The following is a 23,202-nucleotide window of genomic DNA, read 5'->3' on the forward strand; positions in this document are numbered from 1 at the left end:
TACACAAAGTAATGTCACTCCTTCTCAATGGCTGTTCCTCCAATAACACCTTGCATGCACTCAGATCAAAGTAATTGTCTCATATAAGCTATCCTCATGGTGCTGTGCCATGCTGGGACCAAATCGGAGTTATGAGCCCACACCTCCTGGCAGTGGGATGGATTGCCAATTTTGTGGCCTCTTTAATTGGCGTACTCCAACCCCACTATCCAATTAAGGATGGTGGGCAGGCTCTCCGTGTTGCTGGCCTAATGAGAGGGCCGACAGCTTTGAAGTCTCAGCAACACCTCAGTGGTCACTGCTGAGGGTGGTCAGAGACCTCGGGGACGTATCAAAACGGAAGTGGCCTCGGACAGGTAAGTTCACATAAAAGTTTCAGGATGCCCAAGGGTGGAAGACCCTATAGATCAGATGGGAAAGCCCTTTGGGGGGAGGGGGTCGTTGAGTGGGGACTAGCTTTCCTGCCGCAACCTTTCCTGTGGGTCAAGGAGTCTCTGACCCTGATGACATGGATGCTGCCTCCATGAAGCTCGTGGCCTCTCCACTTGGTGGGCCTAAGTGCTGCCTCACTGCTGGCAACCTACTTCATAGCCCCCAACTGTGGCCTTTAAATTGCTTGCCTACCTCTTGTGGAGTGGGCAGTAGATCCGCTCTCCAGTCCCATTCCAGACCACCCTCCACCAGCCTGCCTGCCCCCAGCCTGTCCCCAGTCAGCCTCCAGCCCTTCCCCAGACCATCTCCTGCCCATTTCGAGCCCTGAGACCACCCCAGCTTGCCTCCTTCCCATGCCAAGCCAACCACTAGCCTGTACCCAGCCTGTCCCCAGCCTGCCTCCAACCATTCCCCAGCCCTTCCCCTGCCCACCTCGAGCCCGCCTCATAGCCGTTTCTTGCCTGCGTCCTGTCTGCCCCTTGCCCATCTCCTGCCCACCTCACGCCTACCCCAAGCCAGCCTCTTGTCCACCTCTAGTTTCCCCCCTGCCCAGCTCCTGCCTGCCTCCTGCCTATGGCTGGAAAATTTCGCTAGGAGCTGGACTGTCAGGAGGCTGGCCCGACATAGCTGCCCGCTATTTTACAGGCCACCCCACCTCTGTTCCCACCACCCAGGGACTGGTAAAATTCAGCCCCTTAACCCTGCTTCCCTCGTCACAGGTGCTGATCAACTTGCTGAGAGTTTCCGGCATTTTCTGTTGTAAATATGTCAACCTGGAGAGAGTGATGCAAATCACCTTCCACTTTACATTGCGTTTTAATTAAAATTCGATGAATTTAATAACATCTCTGATGCGGTTGATTGTTGGAGTAAACATTTGACCTTAGTAGTGCTTCTGTGTTCTTGATGTTTCTAACACTCTCATCCTTGTAAGGGTGTATTTCCTCATCACATCTACATCCAACATAAAGACTTGTCTACAATACCCCGAACATAACCATGCCAGATTCTCCAACTTTCAACCTGTAACCTACTCATTGTCCCATATTCCAAAGGCATTATTGATGGGAAACTAAATAGTGCTGATTAATAAACAAGAGCCAATTTGACCAAAACAGGAGGTACAAGTGGCCTTTAAGATTGGATGCCTTTTCATTGCAAGCCTTATTTCCTAAGTAAAATGTGAATGCGTGTTTCTTTGCCTGTGAGGTTGGCGCTGCGTCTATATGCATTACCCTGCCAGTGTGAGCATTAACACATGTCCCCATACCCTGCTGCTGGTACTTAATTTGTGCTTTTGACAGATATCTGGGTCCCAAAGAATGGATTGCTCAGGGCCATTTGGGGAAGGCAGTCTGAATGATTCATAGAAGAGCTGCTCACTGTATTTATTAAATACAATGGTTTGAGTTCAAAACAATAGGGAGGTAGATGTTGACCTTGTGCGATAGTGCAAAATAGGTGATTGTGAGTCAGCAGCCTGTTTGGCATCTGTCTCAGAGGTCACAATGTCAAATATCACACAAAGTCAAAGTCTACTCCCAATTAAATAAACAGCCAAACGCAAGATCACAAAATACATTACGTAACTCTAAACGTCTGGTTCAGTTGCATGGCCCCTTACTTATTACAGGGGAGAAATGGTGTAGTGGTAATGTCACTGGACTAGTAATTACAAAGCCTAGAAATATGGGTTCAAATCCCACTGCATAAATTACATTAATGAAAGGGCTTGAATTTTCAGGATGGCAGGGAACATGACCTGCCAACTCCAGGTTTAATGAGCATTGATTGGCATAAGATGGGACTTCTACTTGTTACCAGGATTCCACCCAGTCCAGGAACAGCTGGAAGAGGCACTGCAGGGAGCTACCTAGAACTAAGTGCTGGGAAATGGAGGAGAGGTAAGTGGTAGGGGTTTCAGGGTAGTTAGGGAAAGCTGGGCAGGGGTTGGTGTTTGGGGTCCTGGGAGAAGGGAGGTCTGGAGATCACCAGGCCTTAAGGGGAGGGGGCTTCTAATGGAGATGGCTGTCCACCCAAGATTAAACTCTTTGTTTTTGGGTTTACCCCATAAACTGTCATCCGCCCGCCAGCCAGCCTAAAAATTGAGGCTGGGCAGGAAAAGGCTATTAAGTGGACATTTAAGGGCCATAACTGGGGCAAGGGTGGGCTTCCCCAGCAGGCTCTGCCTGCCCCACTGTAAAATTGTGACCAGGCCAGGGTGGCTGGGATACTGGAGGGAATCACGTCCATGCAATTTCAGGCTCCCTGCTTCCTCCTCAGTAACTGTCGGGTGGGCGTGGGGGGAGCTGGCCCTAGAGTTGTAAAGCTAGTCTCAGTAATGGTGACCATGACAACTACCATCAGTTGTTGTGAAAAACCCATCTGGTCCCTTTAGGGAAGGAAATCTGCCATCCTTACTTGGTCTGGTCTATATGTAACTCCAGATCCACAGCAATATGATTGACCCTTAACTGCCCTCTGTAATGGCCTAGTAAGCCAATCAATTTAAGGGCATTTGGGGATGGGCAACAAATACTGGTCTTGCCAGTGACACCCACGCATCCCATGAAAGAATAAAGAAAAAAGAACACCGTTTAAATTGCAGCCTTTGTTAGATTGACACGATCCGGTCTCTAAGTGCAGGTCCTATCTGTGTCTGAAAATGGACATAAACCAATTTACTTCCCATAACTCCAAACACCACCTTTAATTGTCATCAGAAAATTTAATTGCATCTACCTACAGCTGAGTATCGGCTGTATATTTTCTGTATCAGCAGGAGAGGTGCCAAGATCACACGACAATTTAGAATCTGAGGAGTTAATTATCAGCCATCGACCAACAATTAAATATTGGAGAACTACCAAAATTAAGCAGTGCAGTTCACTTTCCACGGAGTTCTGTCTAACAATAGATGGCCTGGTCTTGTTGGTTTAGTGCAGTTTAGCATTTCACAGCATTGCCATGGTAATGTGGTTGAGTGATGAACGATTGTGCTTGTGCTGATCTATGTTCCTTTCCTTGAACAATCTCGTAACTTAGCGTTGGGCAGCAGAGTTTCCACAATTTAACAGCAAAGGTTTTCAAAACTACTCTGTGTTTTGAGTTGACCTCATAAAATTGCCATACTCTATGGAATGAGTGAATTTATTGAACTTAAGCTTATGAAGTATGTTTGGAAATTCTTTGTCCATTTATATAACCATTCTTATTTTGTTATGGAAGTGCAGATTGTTAAAATGTCAAGCACTTATACAGAACAATAACCTCTTTATATAAAGGAGTCTTTATGAGAAGTGTGTCATACCAAGCATCATGGTATACAAACAATTTTGAATTCTTTCTCTATCAGCTTGGAAAATAGTGGGCGCGTGTTGTGCTATAGCTTGGGTTATATCAGAAATAGTCATTTGCAGGAGTTTCTATAATTGGATTGTTGACCTCCTTTGTTATGTCCTCAATACTTTATTTACTGATTATTTCCTTGGTTTCAACAGCAGAGTCTGCAGCCTCAGTGTGAAGTGACTTCTAGCTTTTTTCAGCAGGCTAATCCTGGGCTCTCAGTTCTGGGAAACATGGACTGGATGGTCATGTACATCTTCCGCAGGTCAATAATGTTGATAAGAGCACTGTGTGAGGTGTGCAAAGCCTGTTGTTGGATCCTATTTAGTGATGTTTAACGCATAACTTACTTTGCAGTAGCAGAGAAACAGAAAATGCTGGAAAACACTCAGCAAGTCAGGCAGCATCAGTGGAGAGAAGAAAAGAGTTGATGTTTGAAATCAACGACATTTCATCAGGACTGCAAGATGTTAGAAATGAATGGCTTTTAAGAAAATACAGAGCAAGGGAAAAGTAGATAGGGAAAGAATAAAAAGGAGGGGTCTGTAATAGAGTAGAGGACAAGAGGGGTTACATGACAAAGAGGATGATGCTGCAAGGCAACAGGAAACAATCATGGTCCAGGTCATCCAGTCAGCTATGTGTCCTTGGCCTGTCCTAATGTTCCTACAAGGTATTAGCCTCAAAGTTGCAGCATGTGGAAGGTTCCTGACTTTCAGAGGAGGGGACTGCTGATGGCCTTGGAGGAAGATCTTGAGTAACTCTAGGTCGAGAAAGTTCGGCTGCAGACTGCACCACCATGACACGGGCAGCAGTATGGGTTGGCTGGCTGACAGGTAACAGCAAGGACAATGATGGAGTGGCTACTCTCCTGTGGGAGCAAGTTGGCACCTGTGCTATCCTTGCCCCTTATCCTGGCTGCAGGTCACTCATGCCCAATGTCCCACCATGTGAAAATCTCGCCTCTATGCGATGCCGTGCTGTTGTCTGTATCTGAGCTGGGTGGCTGCGAGTGTGAAATTGAGTGACGGTGTGTCTTCACCATCACTGTCTGCTACCTGGCCAGCTTGCATTTCTCGGGTATCTGAATGGAAAGAAGCAAAAGTGGTATGATGAGAGCGAGGGGGAAAGTAAAACGCTTTCACCGTGTGTCGCATGCAAATCAGAAGAGATTGTGGGATGAGGGAGAAGTGAGATGTGAGAAGAAGGATTAGATCTGAGGAAACCGTCATCTTCAATGGGCACGGCCTCAGCAATGGCCATTCTAATAATGGCTATGATTGTCTTCTCCGTGGGGAATTAAAGATTGCAGGTGCATCTCTCCCTCTCCGGTTAGCTCCTGCTGCCTCGTGTTGTGTCTCACCTTGTCCTTAACGTCATAGGAAAGTGTGTCAGCGAGTGTCACGTAATCTGTTTGGCTGATGTGGCTGTCATGGTTGAATAGGTGGCAGTGTGTGCAAACTGTGACATGTGGGTTTGAAGCTTGTGACAGTGCTAAGTGTGTGAGGATGAGGTGAAGCATATGAATGTCAGATAGGAATCCTAATTGATTGAAGTTGTTGGCAGGTGAGCGATGGGGGTATGGTGCATTGAGAATTGCCTGAAGCTAGTGTTGAAGTTGATAGAATTAAAGATACATTCACTGACCTTGTCTATTTGTATGGGGTCATTGAACTTCTTTCAGGACTACCTTCAAGTTCCTGGGGCTTGCTCCCAGCATTGATCTCATGATGGCAGCTTGCTCACATGGCTCTCTGAGCATGCATCTGGAGGTCTTGTGGGTCCTCTGTGGATACAGGACATCTCTCCTTCTTTCTACCTCGTCCACCAAGGCCTCCAGTGCAGTGTCTGGAAACTTGGGAGTGCACATTCTCATGTATTCTGCCAATTTTTTTTGCAACTCTGCCTAAGTTACTGGCTCTTGCTAGACTAGACAAGTCCTGGCAACCTTTACCTTGTCTCATGGAATGCCCAGACAGTGAGTGTTGACAGACTATTTGCTCATGGAGTGAAGCAGTGAGTTTCATCCCGCACTTGCCTAATCTGCACACATTCACACACACACACACGCACTCTAAATTTCCTCCCTTGCCTTCCAGCAGAAGCACTGAATGGCAATTACCTTCTGCCTGAGATCTGCTTACCCAACTTAGACTGAGGAGCAGGTGCTGAATGATTTTCTATGTTTGCTGCTCCAAGCAAACTGATCAAGGTAAATACAAAGAACTTGATTTTGATTTTGCAAATGGTGATTGAAGGAAGTTCTTCCAAGAATTGATCCTGGTCTGTACAGCTCATTCCCAAATCAAGCAGTGCTTTACCCACTAGAACATTGGTGAACTTCATTACATAGGGGAAAGATGGTGGTGCAGTGGTAATGTCACTGGGCTGGTAATCCAATTAATGTCCTGGGGTCAAGGGTTCAATTCTAGCTAGTAGAATTTAAGTTCAATTGATGAAAGCTGGTCTCAGTAATGGTGAATATGAAAGCTATCATTGCTTGTTGTAAAAACCCATCTGATTCACTAATATCCTTTAGGAAAGGAAATCTACCATCCTTACCTGGTCTGGCCTACATGTGACTCCAGATCCACAGTAATGTGGGTGACTCTTAACTGCCCTCTGAAATGGCTTAGCAAGCCACTCAGTTCAAGGGCAATTGGGGATGGGCTGCAAATACTGGCCTTGCCAGTGATGCCCATATCCCATGAAAGCATAAAAATAAATTGCTGGATTTGGGGTGTTGCACTGAATATCTTTTAGGGAAAAAATGTGGGACATCACCCCATATTCATTCATGGGATGTGGGCGTTGCTGGCTAGGCCAGCATTTATTTCCCATCCCTAGTTACCTTTGAGAAGGCGGTGGTGAGCTGCCTTCTTGAACTGCTGCAGTCCCTGTGGTGTAGGTACACTCACAGTGCTGTTAAGGAGGGAGTTCCAGGATTTTGCCCCAGCAACAGTGAAGGAACGGCGATATATTTCTAAGTCAGGATGGTGTGCGGCTTGGGAGGGGAACTTCCAGGTGGTGGTGTTTCCATGTGTCTGCTGCCTTTGTCCTTCTAGATGGTAGTGGTCGTGGGTTTGGAAGGTGCTGACTAAGGAGCCTTGGTGAGTTCCTGCAGTGCATCTTGTAGATGGCACACACTGCTGCCACTGTGTGTCGGTAGTGGAGGGAGTGAATGTTTTGTGGATGGGGTGCAAATCAAGCAGGCTGCTTTGCCCTGGTTGGTGTCAAGCTTTCTGAGTGATGTTGGATGATTGGTATCAAAGGATGGTCAGTATCTGAGGATGGTCAGTACCTGAATGAGGTCAGTATCTGAGGATGCTGTTCACAATATCTATATCAATGATTTGGATGAGAGAACCAAGTGTAATATTTCCAAGCTTGCTGATAATACAAAATTAGGTGGGAATGTGAGTGGTGAGGAGTATGTTAAGAGGCTACAAGGCGATTTAGACAAGTTGAATGAGTGGGCAAATACATGGCAGATGCAGTATAACTTGGATAAGTGTGAAGTTACCCACTTTGGTAGGAAAAACAGAAAAGAACATAAGAAATAGGAGCAATTTGGCCCTCCAAGCCTGCCCTGCCATTCAGTAAGATCATGGCTGATCTGCCCCAGGCCTCAACTCCTCTTTCGTGTCAGCTCCTCATAGCCCTCAACTCCCCAATATTTCAAAAATCCATCTACCTCCTCCCCAAACACCCTCAGCGATCTAGCCTCCACAACTCCCCGGGTCCACAGCAATTTGTGCTACATTCAACGAAGCATGAAACTGCTCAGCATTGCACTTTTTAATTGAGAACATAAGAACGCTTTCAAAGGGATTTGAAAACACTGATTAGTGGAATTTTCATCTCAAACAATGGCCCCCATGAACCCTCAAGTGATTGGTTGCTCTAATCGTCATTTTTAATCTGTGTTTCATCATGTAAACTATGTATTTCACATAAAGTAGAAAATAGAAATGTTAGCAAGTTTCAAAAAAAGCTGCTGAGGTAACATGATAGCGTCTGTAAAGTTCAAAAATAAAGCCTGAGGTAGTAAAGGGAATCAGCACTGGGATGAACCTACATGCACTTAGCTTGGAGGCAAGTCCCCCAACATCTGTGATACCAGGCCACCCAAAGCTCTCCCTTTAAAGACGCATTAAGGTTGCCAACCCCCCCCAGGATTGGCCTGGAGTCTCCAGGAATTGAATATCAGTCCCCAGGGCACTGCTTTGTGAAATCCTGGAGAAAAATCATTGGGACATTAAGAAAGATTGTTTTTTTTTCACCATTTTCTTTGAACATCTCTCTTTACCAAATATAAAAGTATTGAAAATGGGAAATAAAGGCTGTTTGGCTGACAATTGAGCAATGAGTCTTTTTGCCTTTCAATTGGCATAGGAAGGCAGTGCATCACAAGGATGGATGTGTTGGTTGACTAATGGCTGAAGTATGGGGGCAAGTCATGTGATGAAACCTCCAGGAATACATTTAATCGCAGTTGGCAACCTGAATTAAAATAACACACGCCAAACATATTTCAAAGAGTTTCATAGATTCCCTGATGCTTCATTGTTCAGGGCTGCTCATATGGAGTTAAGCAGATAAACAAACCTGTGTCTGCTCTCTGGTCTACAGTGAATTATTGCTTTTGGACAGAGTGGAGCACTACAATTGTCCTGGGCTAAGAGCAAACATTGAATCTGGTTACTGGTTCCTGATGAAGATCCACTCACTTAGAGATGAATGTTGGAGAAGGACAAGATTGTTATGATCTGAACCTCACTGCCTCAATAATATCTTTCTAAAGGGAATTGGATATATAGTTGAAAAGTTTACAGAACTGTGGGGATGAAAAAACAGGTGAGTTAGATTGATTGGATAGCTCTTATCAAGAGACAGCACAATAGGCCGAATGGCCCCCTTCTCTGTTGTATGAACTTTTCTTATTCTTTCATGGGATGTGGACCTTGCTGGCAAGACCATCATTTGATGCCCATCCCTAATTGCCCTTGAACTGAGTGGCTTGCTAGGCCATTTCAGGGGCAGTTAAAAGTCAACCACATCGCTACAGATCTGGAGTTATATGTAGGTCAGGCCAGGCAAGGATGGCAGATTTCCTTCCCTAAAGGACATTTGTGGACCAGATAGGTTTTTACAACAATCAATGATAGCTTCATGGTCACCATTAGTAAGAATGGCTTCCAATTCCAGATCTCATTAATTGAATTTAAATCCAACCAGCTGTCCTGGTGGATTTGAACCTGCCCGCAGCACATTAATGTGGGTTGCTTTTAATCTAGTGATATTATCACTACCCCACCAGCTCCCCAGTTGGATTCAGCAATGATGTTTCCCTGGTCACCTTATTGTCAGTACTTGCTGCTCACCTTTCAACATGGAGAATGGTCACTCGGATTAAATTTTATTTCTCCTTCAGTGTCAAATGTTAATATAACTCCCAATTCTTCACTTACAAAATTAATCAAACATTGCACAGATGAGCTGGAGATCTGCTGCAAAAATTCACCCACTATCTGTAACAATGTTTTAAATCGGCTGTGATATCACATATTCTTCCCTGTTTATTGAATTTGCTGTGGAGCGCTGTCACTCAAATATAACTAATTCAAAATGTAGCCAGTTCAATAGCATTCCCCTTCTTGAGTTGCCTGCCCAACCCGCAGTGCCACAACCTTCACCACATGCAGGGCAAGGAGGCAGTCCCAAATTCACCCAGTCAGAATGGGGGTTGATCCCCTGCTGCTGGGGGCTTAACAGTCCCAATAGCTGTTGGCACCAATCTGATCCACAATGCTGTCTAGATCACCCACTTTCATCACCTGCCATTGGTGTGTATTGCACAGATTTACAAGTTAAAAACTCAACCTCTTTAGCTGCATTACAAACACACCTTCCTTAGCCATCAAGTCCTGGGGTGGGACTTGAACCTGAACCCAGAGCTTCTAGCTTAGATGCAGGAATGCTACCACTGCACTACAAGACCTCTACCTTCACTTCTGTTACTGATACAAAATATAACAAATTCTCTAGTTGTTCTGTGTACTCTGATAATAAATGCCATTCAGTTTTATTTTAACCCTTGCAAAAGTATTTTTCTAGATAAAACTGAATGATAACTCTGTTCTACTGGACGAAGAGAAGATACTTCAGCTAGCTTGCTGTCCTCAAGTTACCTTTCCTGGGCAAATACCGGCAGTGTCCTTTTGGTCACAGTTTTAAAATCTTTGGCTCCTTGTCTTTATTCTTTATACAAGCTGAAGAGCTGGGCTCCAAATGCTGTGAAGAATTTTATACTGTCATCCTGTGAGGTCTAATCTGATGGTCACTTCTCAGAGCAAGTGAACGTGCACCATTCAATCAAACCAGAACACTGCATTTTTAAACTCACCAATCATATTTAGGATAGTAATTTGGGGTCGTGCAACAATTTAAGCTTGAAAAATCAGTCAATTCTTTTCTGTATCTCCCTCTTTCTGACATATTTACTTTTCAGTTATGTTTAGATTCATTCTATGGCCTCAGCCTCGAGGTTTGGAACATATTGCAAAAGGCATTTTTCACATTAAGATTTGGAATGCAAAATGTTCCGTGAGAATGCGCAGTGATGAGAATGTCTGGTTCTCAGGGTGAGTGTAGTTTGCCTGAGGGCCTTGAAAGCTCCAGTTGCTAAACAGCTGACTTTGACCTCCAGTGATCTGCACCAAGCAACTCCTCTTCTGATTTTTACCTCGTTGGGTGGGCACGCGCCCCACTGAAACAAGCGTAAAATGACGCGCGATATTTCGGTCAGCAGGCGTGCGCAGGAGGGAGTCGGCAGCGAGCCCGCCAACAATTAACAGCCCTCTTAAGGCCATTTTAAAGTACCAATTAAACGTAATTTTTCGCTGCCCATCCAACCTTATGGTTGGTGAGCAGGCGAAAAGGCCAAGCGGCCTTTGCATTTTTTAGGAACCGTCATCCACGGGCGGGATGAGGTTTCCGTCAGCAATTAAAAATAAAATAAAAATGTTGACTTTTCATTAATAACGCGCCCCTGCCCATGTGATAGAGTCAAATGAGGTGATATGTTTTTTTTAAACGTTTTAAAATTCTTTATTTTTAACTTTTTAAATCTTCACCTCCCTGAGACACAGGGCTTTTCCTGCATGCACCTGTGTGCATGCGCAAAATCCCACGCCCGCCCTCCTTTCCTCACCGCCCCACCAGTGTGAAATTGCGGCTGCGGGCCGATTGTGGGCAACGGTCGGCTTCCCGACCGCTCCCGCTTGCCCTCGCTGAGCCCACCCTCAGCATTGTCCTCCTGCTCAGGCTGCTGTACAACAACAATTTTCTATATTTTTAGTTCTGCGACCTTACCTCCTCTGTTTCTTTCCAGTCCTTTCCTGTGGCAGTGAATGGAGGCGGTCCAACCTCTGATTCCTTCTAATGTCTCTTCTTGTAGCGAAGGGCTGGCCGATTTGTTTGCCAACATGAGAAGGAAAAAAAGAGCATCGGCTCCCACTCCAGCAAACGTCACAGCTTTTAAGGTTTGGAACCACGTGGAATTATTAAACACCGTGGACGGGTTTATGAACTGCATTTTACATATAAGCATATGGAAAATGCCAAACTGAAGAAGATTTTCTGGTCCATTGGCAACACCTTCAAAACCCACAACCTCTACCACCTAGAAGCAAAAGGACAGCAGGTGAATGGGAAAACCATCATCTCCAATTACATTCCCGTCCATCTCTGCAATGTTGCCTGTTCTTAAGCTCCTTGTAGGTCAGGAGGAGAGGGAGTACACCCAGCCCGACAAGGGGCAAACCCAAACACGACCTAAAGCTTCTTGCCCTGTTACTGACTGCGGGAGACTGCCCCCACAGGTCCCTGGCTGTGGCTGCTGCCAGCCAGCCAGGAGGTCACACTGAGCAGTAGTTAAGTGGGAGTCCGTAGTGATTTATTTCAAGGAGTCCCTGCTGTTAAGATCAGCAGGATTTCTATTTCCCTGGCCTTGCCTGGCTCCTCGGTGCTAGGCTCGCTTTGCCTGGTTCTTTGCCGGGTACTAGGCTCCCCTGCATCCTTCCTGCAACCCCCACCCCACCCCAACCCCAGCCTCCCACTGCTCCTGGTATTACAAGACTAATGAGTTTTCTTCCTGACTTACCAATGTCTTCAACCCCATTGCCAAACATATTTCTTCACCGTTTCGTTCCTTCAGGGGCATTTTAATGTTGCAGTTTTGTGCAGGAGATCTGTTTTAAGTCATGGGTTTCAACTTATTTGTAATGAAATTGAACTTCTGGCAAATAACTGGAAAAGTATATATTTTACATTTTATAAATGACATTTCAATTTAGGGGTGAGTGTACTACATCTGTTTTTGAAGCGATTCTTGGCAAGTCGCTGAGAATGGAATGATCTAACGTTGCAGATTTAGATGCTATGGAGCTGTCAGACCAGGTTTTGTTGCAAGAATAACGGCGTGTGAATGATGCACACTGTTATTAATGCGCAAACTGGTCAGCAAATCGTAACAAGGAAGTGATAGCCTGTGAATTGCAAATTGCCACAAGTCGCTGGACAATTTGCACCACTCTGCTATTAGCTGTGCAAAAATGGCAACCCACACTTAACCCCTCCATGAGGTTCATCCAGTTGCTGTGTTTACACAATAATTGTTCATTAAAAATGCCACAGAAAGTTAAGTCTGGTAATTATCAGCATAAGTACACTGTTGATGATGCGATAATTGTTAATGACATTCAATCAACCTTTCTTTCCCAGGAAGTAAGCATTTGGTGTTTTCGTTTAATTTTGAATGGTTTTAAAAATGCAAATTTTACATTTAAAATGTTCTTTTCCTACTTTTCCTTTCTGTCTCCTTTTTCTCTTTTATTCCAATCTTTCCTTTCCTCTCTGAATTTCACTTTCTGTACAAGATATGACATTGAATTTGCCCACTCTAAGCCACCCTCCTTCTCAGGCTTCCTCTGTTTATAACCAAATCCTTCCATCTCTTTGGTTAAGGAGATTTACGACTTGTTCTGCTGTTCACCAAAAGACCCAGATGCTTTGTTGCTCTCATTGTGCCATTATCAGCTCGCACTTTCAGAAACTTACCATCCAGCTGTGAGCCTAATCGGCTATTCTGCAAGATGTCCCACTCCAGCAAAATCTGGCCGATCATATTCTTGGATCTTTTATGTACAGCATTGCCACGCTTTTGTCATACATTTGAGGCCCAGGTTTAGCAAGGTGACTGTGATAGCACACTATCCACGATATAGCATCCCCAGCTGCAATTCAGCAAAATCTATTTAATCCCAATGAATTGCTTCAAGGTAACACCAGTTGAGTGTTGGACTAATACGGCCTTTTGACAGAGGCTCTGGGGAGATTCCAGACACTGGATCACATACAGTAAATTATATCCAATGCTTGGCTTGAGAAAGTGATATGGCCACGAAGAATCAAAGGGAAAACTTGTTCGAATAAATCCTGCTGTGGAAATGACAGTAAGAAATTTCCATGTTGGCAGCTCAGTTCTGTTAAATTGCATTACAATAGTAACTCCATGTCAAAAGCACTTAATTGGCTGAAAAATGCTTTGGGGCGTTCTGAGGTCGTGAAAGGCCCTATATAAATGCAAGTCTTTCTTTGCTGTTGTTTCCTGCAAGGACCTTGGACCTTAAAGTGGGAGTTTAGCAGCCAGCTTGCATGATTGTTTGAAAGGTCCATAGTGATCCATAGCTTTTGGACATTAATAATTTACAAACAATATAAAATGGCAAATTACCAGCCTCTACTTTTAGCCGTAGGTTAAGTATAATGAGTAATTCAGAAGACTTATTTTATTTTTAATTAATGCAATGTTGTGTTCAGCTTGTAAATTAATTTTATGAACTTTGGTTATGTTTCTCAGTTTTGTTACTGGAGCTTTCTATGGCTGCATTCTTTGGGTTATGTTTGACAAAGTAATGGTGCAGTTGGTTTAACTTTCATTTTGCCCTTTATAAGTCACTGATCAGCAGTAAATAGCGAGGAGCTAGACTTTCCTTTGCAATCTCTTTTGTTCTTCTTCAGTCCCCTGCCCAAAGGCTGGCCTGAGCCATAACGGGTAGGGCAAGGAAGCAGGTCCTGAATCTACCCCAGCCAGGACAGGGATCAAACCTCCCCCCTGCTGTTGGCACCAATCTGACCCCCAGGCAAGTCCAAGTTGCTGCAGCAACATACACTTTTACATGCATATTGTGGCCTGGAGCTGTGAGAGTGATGGTCGAGGCTCCAACTTCCTTTCCATATGGCTGACCAAGAATCCCCCACGCTGTTGGAAGGATTTGTAAGTTGATACTCATTAAGTTGATACTCTTTGTTGAGTAAGTTGATACTCTTTGCCACATTATGAAGGCACCTTCCATGGCCAGCAAGCCCTGGAGTGGGTCTTGAACCCAGAGCATCTGGCTCAGAGGCAGGGACATTGTCCACTGTATCATAAGACCTCTTTGGATTCTTCATTGTTATGGAAAAGGAAGCATGAGTTAACAGAAGTGTGTTATGGGCACGAGGGCGAGGTGAATTGAATTATTATTACTGTTCCCCTCTTCTGCCCGTGACAGCAGTAGTTTTAATTTGTAACTTAATTTGTTTACCTTAGTATCCTTTCCCTTGTTGAAATGGGCCGCAGTGTATTTACCAAACCCCAGTTCATTGTGTCCAATGTTAAAAATAACCCCACAGCAAACCCTTTAAGGTGAAACAAAACGAGGACTTTGTGTTGGCATGGCTGGAATGTTCATACAATGCAAAGGGTGTCACATTCCAGGAGGGTGGTGAGTTAGCCTTTGTCCATCTTTAACCAAGAGGATATGGGAGAGAAACAAAGCTTGAAGACTTTTCTTCACCCGTTCTCAGCGTGGCAAGTGCAAGACTATTAAAAAGTGCCTCTTTGAGTGGTTACACTGAGTGATGTCCTTATTTAAAACGTTCAATGAAATTAACAGTACAAAATGCACAATTTGTGTGTTACAGGACAATTATAGTTTTAGATAGAGGGGGGGAATTAAAAAAAACAAAAGTGACTGTTGAGTTTCTGTTTCTGAAGTCTTCCCTTCACTCGTTGTTTTCTGGGTCTACTTCTTTCAGTAAAAGTTGAGTTAGTTTTACTTTTTGTCATCCTTTGTAAGTGACTAATTTGCAGTAAATCTGAGCTGCTGGTATAATGATTATTAAATCTTCAAGAGGTTAGAGTCATAAACATTAACGAGGCAGAATAATTTTACACAAGTTGACACTGTTATAAACACAAAAAACCTTAATGGGAATTTTTGCTTTCTTGTGTGATCATATTGCTGATTTGCAGGAGTACATCCTTGACAGTGAGTTTATTACAACATTAAAATGCAGTTTACACTGAATGCAAGACTGTAGATTTAAGTCCACATAGAAATGATATATACTGGGCACCAAAGTTTAAACAGGGTTTTAAATTTTAGTGGTAATGTTTTGATGATTGATGGAGTTTTAAGTGTACACTTCTGACATGAGTCAACAGAATCACTCTAATGTAATGTTCCTTTGGCAGGTGCTGTGTTTCAAATTGAATTAACCTGCCTAGATGTTACCACTTTTTAGTATCTCTTTGTCATTCATCTTCCATCGAGGGCTTTGTGGATTTATCAGTGTTTTCTAATTAGTTCTGTTGAGTGATTACATAGATCTGTGCACTCAATAGTTGGATTACTGAATGCATCATCGTTTATACAGGTAAAGGGCTTATTGAGCTGCTTGTCAAGTTTTAAAGGATCATTGGGCACATTGTAATCAGGCAGTTTTCTGTCATTTCAGTTCACAAAATCTAATCTGATTAAGTTACTTGTTGCACGATTGTACTTGCCTGCTGGCTTGTCTGAGGTCTGTTAAAATCTATATTAGAAATATTTAATCCTTTTCCAAAGAAATGAGAAAATATGACAGAAATTCAAAGCATTTTCTAGCTGTGTAATTTTGAAATTCATCTTTAACGTTTGAGTTGATACATGACTTTCTTCTTGTCAAACACTTAGGGGCATTTTAACATAAAAAAAACAGCAGGTTTGGGTCAGGTGGAGGAGATTGAACTCTTAGAAGTGAGATTCCTGACCAAGGCAGCCTCAAACCCACCAATTCGAGCTTTGACTGAGCTGGGATTTGGACGGGCAGTGAATCCATCCCAAGGAGGCAGATTGATATTTGAAATATGACAGTGAGTTTGCGAACTTCATTCTCACCCTGCTTTTCCACTCCGGTTGGCTGGATTTCCCGATCCTTTAGGAAGCTGGCAACTGCAAGCAGATCGGGACTTGGTGGATCCAGGGTGGTGAGAGCCTTTTCATCTATTCCTGGGTCTAGCATGCCTGCCGTAAGGAACCCCTGTGATCATGTACCAACAGCCCCCTCTCACCCCCAATCTTCCCCAGGAGAGTTCCGATCCCACCATGGCCACCACACCCCCCACCCCCCCGACCTAAGACTTCCAATTCTGTCCCCCACCCTCCCAGGGCTCTGACCCCACCCCGATGACAAATCTGACGCCTCCCCCCTCCATTTATCTCTGACCTCCCCCCCGCCCCCCTCAGGCCCCTGAATTTGCTGCGCCACTTCCTACGGATCGTCAGGATTGGCAACTACTCAATCAGCCCCCAGGGATCAAACCCTCTCTACCCACTGGAATCGACATCCCCCCTCCCCTGAAGCATGCCCCTCCCCCTCCCCGGGATCGATTCTCCTCCCTTCCCTGGAATTGACCCCTCCTCCCCGAATGGCTTCCTTCCCTACTTCTGAGGCTGCCCCTTCTGTGCCCCAGCACCCACCACCCGCTCCCCCCACCCTCCCCAACTCTCCATGGGCACAGTCTTACTGATCCTCCCGCCTTCATCAATTGCTTCCCTAACCAACTGAAAGCCAAGCCTATGAATCATTCCATAGTGTGTGGGGAAATCCTGACTTCCGGGTTTCCCATGACTTTTGGATCCTTCCACTACCAGATAGTCAGGTTAGTAAAATTTCATCCCTTAGCGAGTCATTTCACTTTCACTGGGTGGTAAATTAGCACAGTTGACTTACTCTCAAACATTTCCTAATTTTAACCCCATGAATTTCAGTGGAAATGCGAATCCATTCTATCATGGGTGAAAGGTCCAGTCTAAAGTGAAGGTGAAAATCGACCTCTTTATATTTTCTACTTGGATTACCCTTCCAAGTTTTTCACCCACTTGCAACCTACCCAATCTGTTTTTCATTTCAGAGCTTCTTGTACTTAAAAGGATTTATTTGTTTAGTTTGAGTTTACAAAGACCTGTTGGAAGTTTAGAAATTCCTAATATTAAAAATGTTTTTTTAAAATTAAGCAATCTACACTCAGACGCTAATCCTCTTTGCAGACAATGACCATCTCCAACAAGAGAGAATCTGACCATCTCTCCTTGACATTCAATGGCATCACTGAATCCCCCACTATTCAACCACTGACCAGACACTGAACTGGTCCAGCCATATAAATACTGTGCCTACAAGATCTGGTCAGAGGCTAGGAATTTTGTGGTGAGCAACTCACCTTCTGACTTCTCAAAGCCTGTCCACCATCCACATGGCACGAGTCAGGAGTGTGATGGAATACTCTCCACATGCATGGATGAGTGCAGCTCCAACAACACTCAAGAAGCTCCACACCATCCAGGACAAAGCAGCCTGCTTAGGAATAAAAGAGACTTTAACCAGGCTTCTTTCAATAAGCTCAGAATGATTGATTTATTATAATTATTATAAAACACAACTTTTTTTTAAAATAGGCTGCAAGAACTTGTTAACATACAATTTGTAATCTGGAAGTGTAACTATCTAACCCTTTTAAAATTCCCCAGTACACACACACACACACACACACGCATACAGACACACACACACACACACACACGTGTGCATACACATGCACACACACAGACACACATACACACATGCACAGACACACACAGACATGCACACACACAGACACAGGCGCACACACACACAGACACACGCGCACACACAAGGGACAAATAAATAGGGTCTCTGCAAACATGGGTGGTTGATGGAAAAACTTTATAAAAAGCATAAAGTCCGTGGGGCTTTGACGTTGTCAATCTGGTCCTCTCTCATGCAAGGACGGGTCTCTAGTCCCAGTAGATGTCTGGAGGTTCTCACCAATGGAGCTTCAGCATGTAGGAATATAGAGCTGGACCAATCCTTCTCATCTCAGCCTCTTGGGTTTCCAAATACAGACAAGTTTCCCTGCAATGAGAATTCCTAGCTGGATACTGATAACCACACTGTATTTCAAGCAAGGCAAGGAGAGCCTGAGCTGGGCAGCTTTTCCCCTTCTCATTCATTCCCAACTGAATTCAAAACAAGAAGTTCAAAACGTAAAGCCCCTCTGTCAGGTGATTTCCAGTAAATCACTAGGGCCTTTGCCTTTAAATCAGATTTTTCCCCATAAATTAAAGTGATTGTGATTCACATAAACAAATAGTTCTTCTCCACAACTGCCATGATGGTCATTTAGCTGACATCATGTGATTTCTTGAAAAAGGCATGCTTGCCACAATCCAGGGTGAGCTTATGACCCTTTTAAACCCAGGCCAGTTCTCAAATGTCCAAATAATGCAACGCCATTCCAAATTTTAAAATAAAATATAGTCCTCGAAGATATGAGCCTGAATTTTTTGGATGGCAGGGTCTCGCTTCCTGCCACCCGAAAAGTCGACGGGGAACACATCCCCGCCACCTCCAAGTGCCCCGCAACCATTTCCCACTCGAACGAGTATTAAGTGGCTGCAGACAGGACTTCCGCCCCTCACTCGGGAGGAAATCCCGCCTTAGAAAGCTGCCAGCCAATCTGCTTGGCTGGCACCACTCCAGTCCCTGCAGCGACAGCGCTGCAGTGGACAGAAGACTAAATGCAGGAGGATGCCCGAGACTAAGTCAGAGGTCCGGGTAAGTTCAAGGGGCCCCAGGGCAGGGAGGGTATGAAAGGCTTGGTAGGGGGTGCGAAGAGGGCGATCAGGGTCTCGGGGGAGAGGCCAGAGGTGGGGAGGGAGGCCCAAAGGCCATCGCACTTTAAGGTGGAGGGGGAGGCACCCAAATTCAGAAGGGGGCCTCTGATGGAGGTGTTTCCCCACTACCCCCCACACCTCCCCCCCAATCCTGCTGCCCAGGATCTAATCTGTTGATTTTTGACCATCCCCTATGCAACTTCAATCCTCCCGCCAGCCTAAAAATTGGGGCTGGGTGGGAATTAAGGGCAATTAGCAATGGGCAATAAATGCTGGCCTAGCCAGTGATTCCCACATACCATGAAAGAATAAAAATAAATAAAAATTGCGCCTCCAACTGATGAAAAGCCATAATTCAAATGTTACTGAATGATTTGGTCAACTGTCATTTATATTAACCAATTAATTATATTAATTAGAATTAAATCAAATATCTTTATTCCTTTGAACGGTGCTCTCTCTATGGAAAGCAGATACCATTATAGACATCAAGCCAACTCCACTATTGAGTTTAAATGTGATGGGAATAGCAAGGGGTAGGCTATCCTGTATTCATGTTCCTGCTTGTCTTACTCCAGTGCAATACTGAGGGAGTGCTGCACTGTTGGAGGTGCTCTCTTTTGGATAAGACATTAAACTGAGGCCTCACCTGCCTGCTCAGGTGGATGTAAAAGATCCTATGGCCACTTTTGAAGAAGAGCATGGGAGTTCCCCCCAGTGCCCCGATCGATATTTATCCCTCAATCAACATCACATACACAAAAAAAAAGCAGATCATCTGACATTTATCACATTGCTGTTTGAGTTTGCTGAGGGTAAATTGGCTGCCGTGTTTCCTACAGTACACTACAGGGACTACACTTCAAAAAGTACTTCATTGGCTTTAAAACACTTTGAGACATCCGGTGGTTGTGTAAAGCGCTATATAATTGCAAGTTTTCCTTTTTTAATTGGGAATTGTTGCTAAAAAGTGCTAATTTGTTGCATCTAATACTGAAAAAGTAGAAAAACAACTGCTGATGGGAATCTATCGGACCGCTTGATATTTTCCCTCAGTTTTCCCGCTAGCTGTCTCCAACTGTCTGGTACGCTAGCCAAGTGACCATGCTTTATCTGGGAGCCTCAACTGTGACTTTTGGGCAGGGTTGAGGGGTGGATTGGGAACTGGGCCTGAACTAATGAGAAAATACGCGCACTTCCAGTAATGATCACTGGGGTGTAACTGGACAGGAACCTTAGCCAATTTTCCTTGTCTCTCATCTGGAGAATACTCTAACCTGTTATTGCTCCCCTGATGCTACCTTGGCTGATACTAACTAACTCAGCACCATGCAAGGATTGAACTTGGGAATGTTCTGGCTCTATTATTCCGTGCGTCACCAGATGCTCTATTTATCTACTTGCTACTTGCATCTATTTTAAATCCGAAGGAAGAAAGGGGTTTTGATAGAATGTTGGGCAGAAAAACATCATTACATTTAAAGGTATATATATTTCTGAATATTACACGCTGTAACCTCTCCAGTCCGGAATGGTTGGCACCAGGTCATTTCTGGATTGTGGAGTTTTCTGCACTATGGAATGATGTTAGAATTCCTGACCACAAGGGTGTGAACTGCAAAATACAGTAGATATAAATATATCCCTGAGATATAAAACGGTGATAAAGCAGCAAGAAAAATTGTTTACTTCCTGTATCTTCCATGTTTCTGTTCGCCAAAGAAGCCATGTAGGTCCATGGACCTCCTCCAATGACAAATTTCTAAGTGTAAGCCTCAAGAGTGACTGTAACATCCTTTTCTCTTTGCAGATAGGGCCTGGCTTGCCCAGTGTTTCTAGCATTTTCCGATTTTGCTTCAGACTTTGGCAGTTTTGTGTTCACTTAAAAAATAAAATGACCCCATAAGCTGTTTGGATTTTTGTCAGAATGTGCATATTTATGGCCCTGCCTAAATGTAATTTGGGCTCATAGGGTTACAATGGCTGTGAGATGTATCTTTATAACTTCTCTCATGCTCTAGAGGTGTGTAAGCATGGTTATTTCATTTTGAGCCCAGCTGATAAGCTGTAGATGGACAAACATAGACTGAAGCTGGTTTGGAAGCTGATTTGTAAATCCTTGCCTTGCTTCACCATTTCTCGGGTGAGATGTTGAACTGAGCTCCCCTCTGCAATCTCAGGTGGATGTACAAGATCCCGTGGTTCTGTTTCGAAGAAGAGTAGGGGAGTTATCCCAGTGTTTTTGGCTAATATTTATCTGTTAACCAACGTCACAAAAAGCAGATCATCTAGTCATTATCACATTGCTGCTTGTGGGACTTTCCTGTGTGTAAACTGGCTGTCGTGTTTCCTCCATTACAACAGTGACTATACCTCAAAAGTAGCTAATTAGCTGTAAAGTACTTTGGGATGTCATCATGGTGCCACATAGATGAAAGTTTTTCGTTCTTTGCTTGGAATATAGAATTAAGCTCATGATACCATGGGGAAGAAATGCTTTTTGCAAGATTCACTGTGACCTCTGGCCAAACTTCCAAAGCACACACGTACACAGGCCTGCCTTCCACTTAATGCGACTGCAAGTGCCTGACATTACTGGGGCGTACTGAGCGAAAACGGAGCGTGAATTTTCTGAAACCAGTTGAAAAGGTCTGTAGCTGAAATCCACAGCTGAGGTTCAGACCTCTTGGCTGCATTTTCACTTTATCATGGAAACCTGTGCAAATATTGGAGGAATTTATTATAAGGTTGTTGAGGGATATAATTTTCAATTTGAAATATTTCTGGGAAACAATTTAACCTTCAAGTATGAATATTTATTCATACTTTCCTCCCATATTTCTAATTATCTCTACTTTTTCTTGGAACCATTAACCGTTTCACTTGCTTTCTGGGACTGGGTTTCCCTGAGAACAGCTGCTGTTGGTACAAACCAACTTTTCTACTTTGCACAAGACTACCAGGCACTCATGAAAATCAAACCCCTTCAATGTCCAAAGGACAAGTTGCTCAACTGCTATATGCATTTATTCTTTGAACAGGTAAAAGATGTGGGTAATATTTGTTTTCATTTCAAAGGTTGCAGCCTTAAGTCCACAGCTAAAGGCAACATGGTTTTTACCAGGACTTATTGGTTGGGTTAACTTAACCTGCACCTGGCGTGCATTTGTAACTTCCAGTCAGCTGAGCTAATGGTAGCAGCTATACTGTGCTGGTTACCAGAAATGGCTCGCCTGATTGGGATGAGATTGACATCTTTGGGAACCCCATCGGTGTAACTTGATTTCCCCCCACCCCGATGAAATTTCTGTGAGTGTGACAACCAGTGAACGAAGCAGATGAGAAGCAGACAGATTTTACTAAAGATTGCTGAAGCCAAGTGAACAGAGCAGATTATCGGGCAGTTTCTGCGCCGAGAGGGTTGAATTCCCAAATGATCTTACTTTCCCGAGCTTAATTGCAACTCCGTCCGCATTGTCACAAAGCTGAATTTCCGTTTCAGTTTTAGTATTGTTGAAAGAGCTGTATGCAGAGCCGTCCTAGGGTATGGCAAATTGGGTCGGCTGCCCTGGACCCCCGCGCTTTGGGGGTCCGACATCAAGGTGTCAGATGCAATACCATTCTGAACTAGTGAACGTCTTTAAAGCGGGTATATATTGCATAGCGTCCGGCCAATGGGATAAGTCACTCACTTGCTGTGTTTATTTTTGGTCCGGGGCAGTTTAAACCCTTCGCTTCTTATTGTATTTTTCTTCCACTACGCGTTTGCAACTCACATTTGCTTAATGTTGGAAGATGGGGCAGTCAATTTTTAAAAAAAGTCGAATTATTTATTGCATCGTGTCTGTAATTTTAAAGAAAAGTTGAACACAGTGATTGCCCTGACTCCGACGGTTAGGCTGGTATTTTCTAGCCCCCCCTCCCCCCTCCACTACAGTGGATTCTCCTGTGGCGGGGCCAGCGAGCCATTGAAATCTCCGTTCACATGGGCTGGACCGTCAGATCCTGCTGACGTGATGGGCTGGAAAATTCCAGCCTTAAAGTTTCCTCCAGTTAGGGTGTGGGGTGTGTTAGTAAAAGCGTTACAATGGAGTGTATAGAGAGATCATGGATTTCTCCTTGACAAAAGGAGAGATGACAATTATGTTCAGCCTTGGAAGCAAGGTGTAGTTTAACGTGCGACATAGTTAATCACAGTCAATAGTGTAGTACGTGCTTGTAACTGAGTGCTCAGTGGCTGGGGCACTGCTGGTGTTTCACATGCACACATTCAGGGGCCCAACCATTTGAGGAAACTTGTACAAACATGTTATGGGAGCCCACACGGTGTGATTTATCCTGGGGCCTGCACTCCCTGAGG

This window comes from Cetorhinus maximus, chromosome 18, assembly GCF_964194155.1.
Source record: "Cetorhinus maximus chromosome 18, sCetMax3.hap1.1, whole genome shotgun sequence".
Lineage (NCBI taxonomy): Eukaryota > Metazoa > Chordata > Chondrichthyes > Lamniformes > Cetorhinidae > Cetorhinus > Cetorhinus maximus.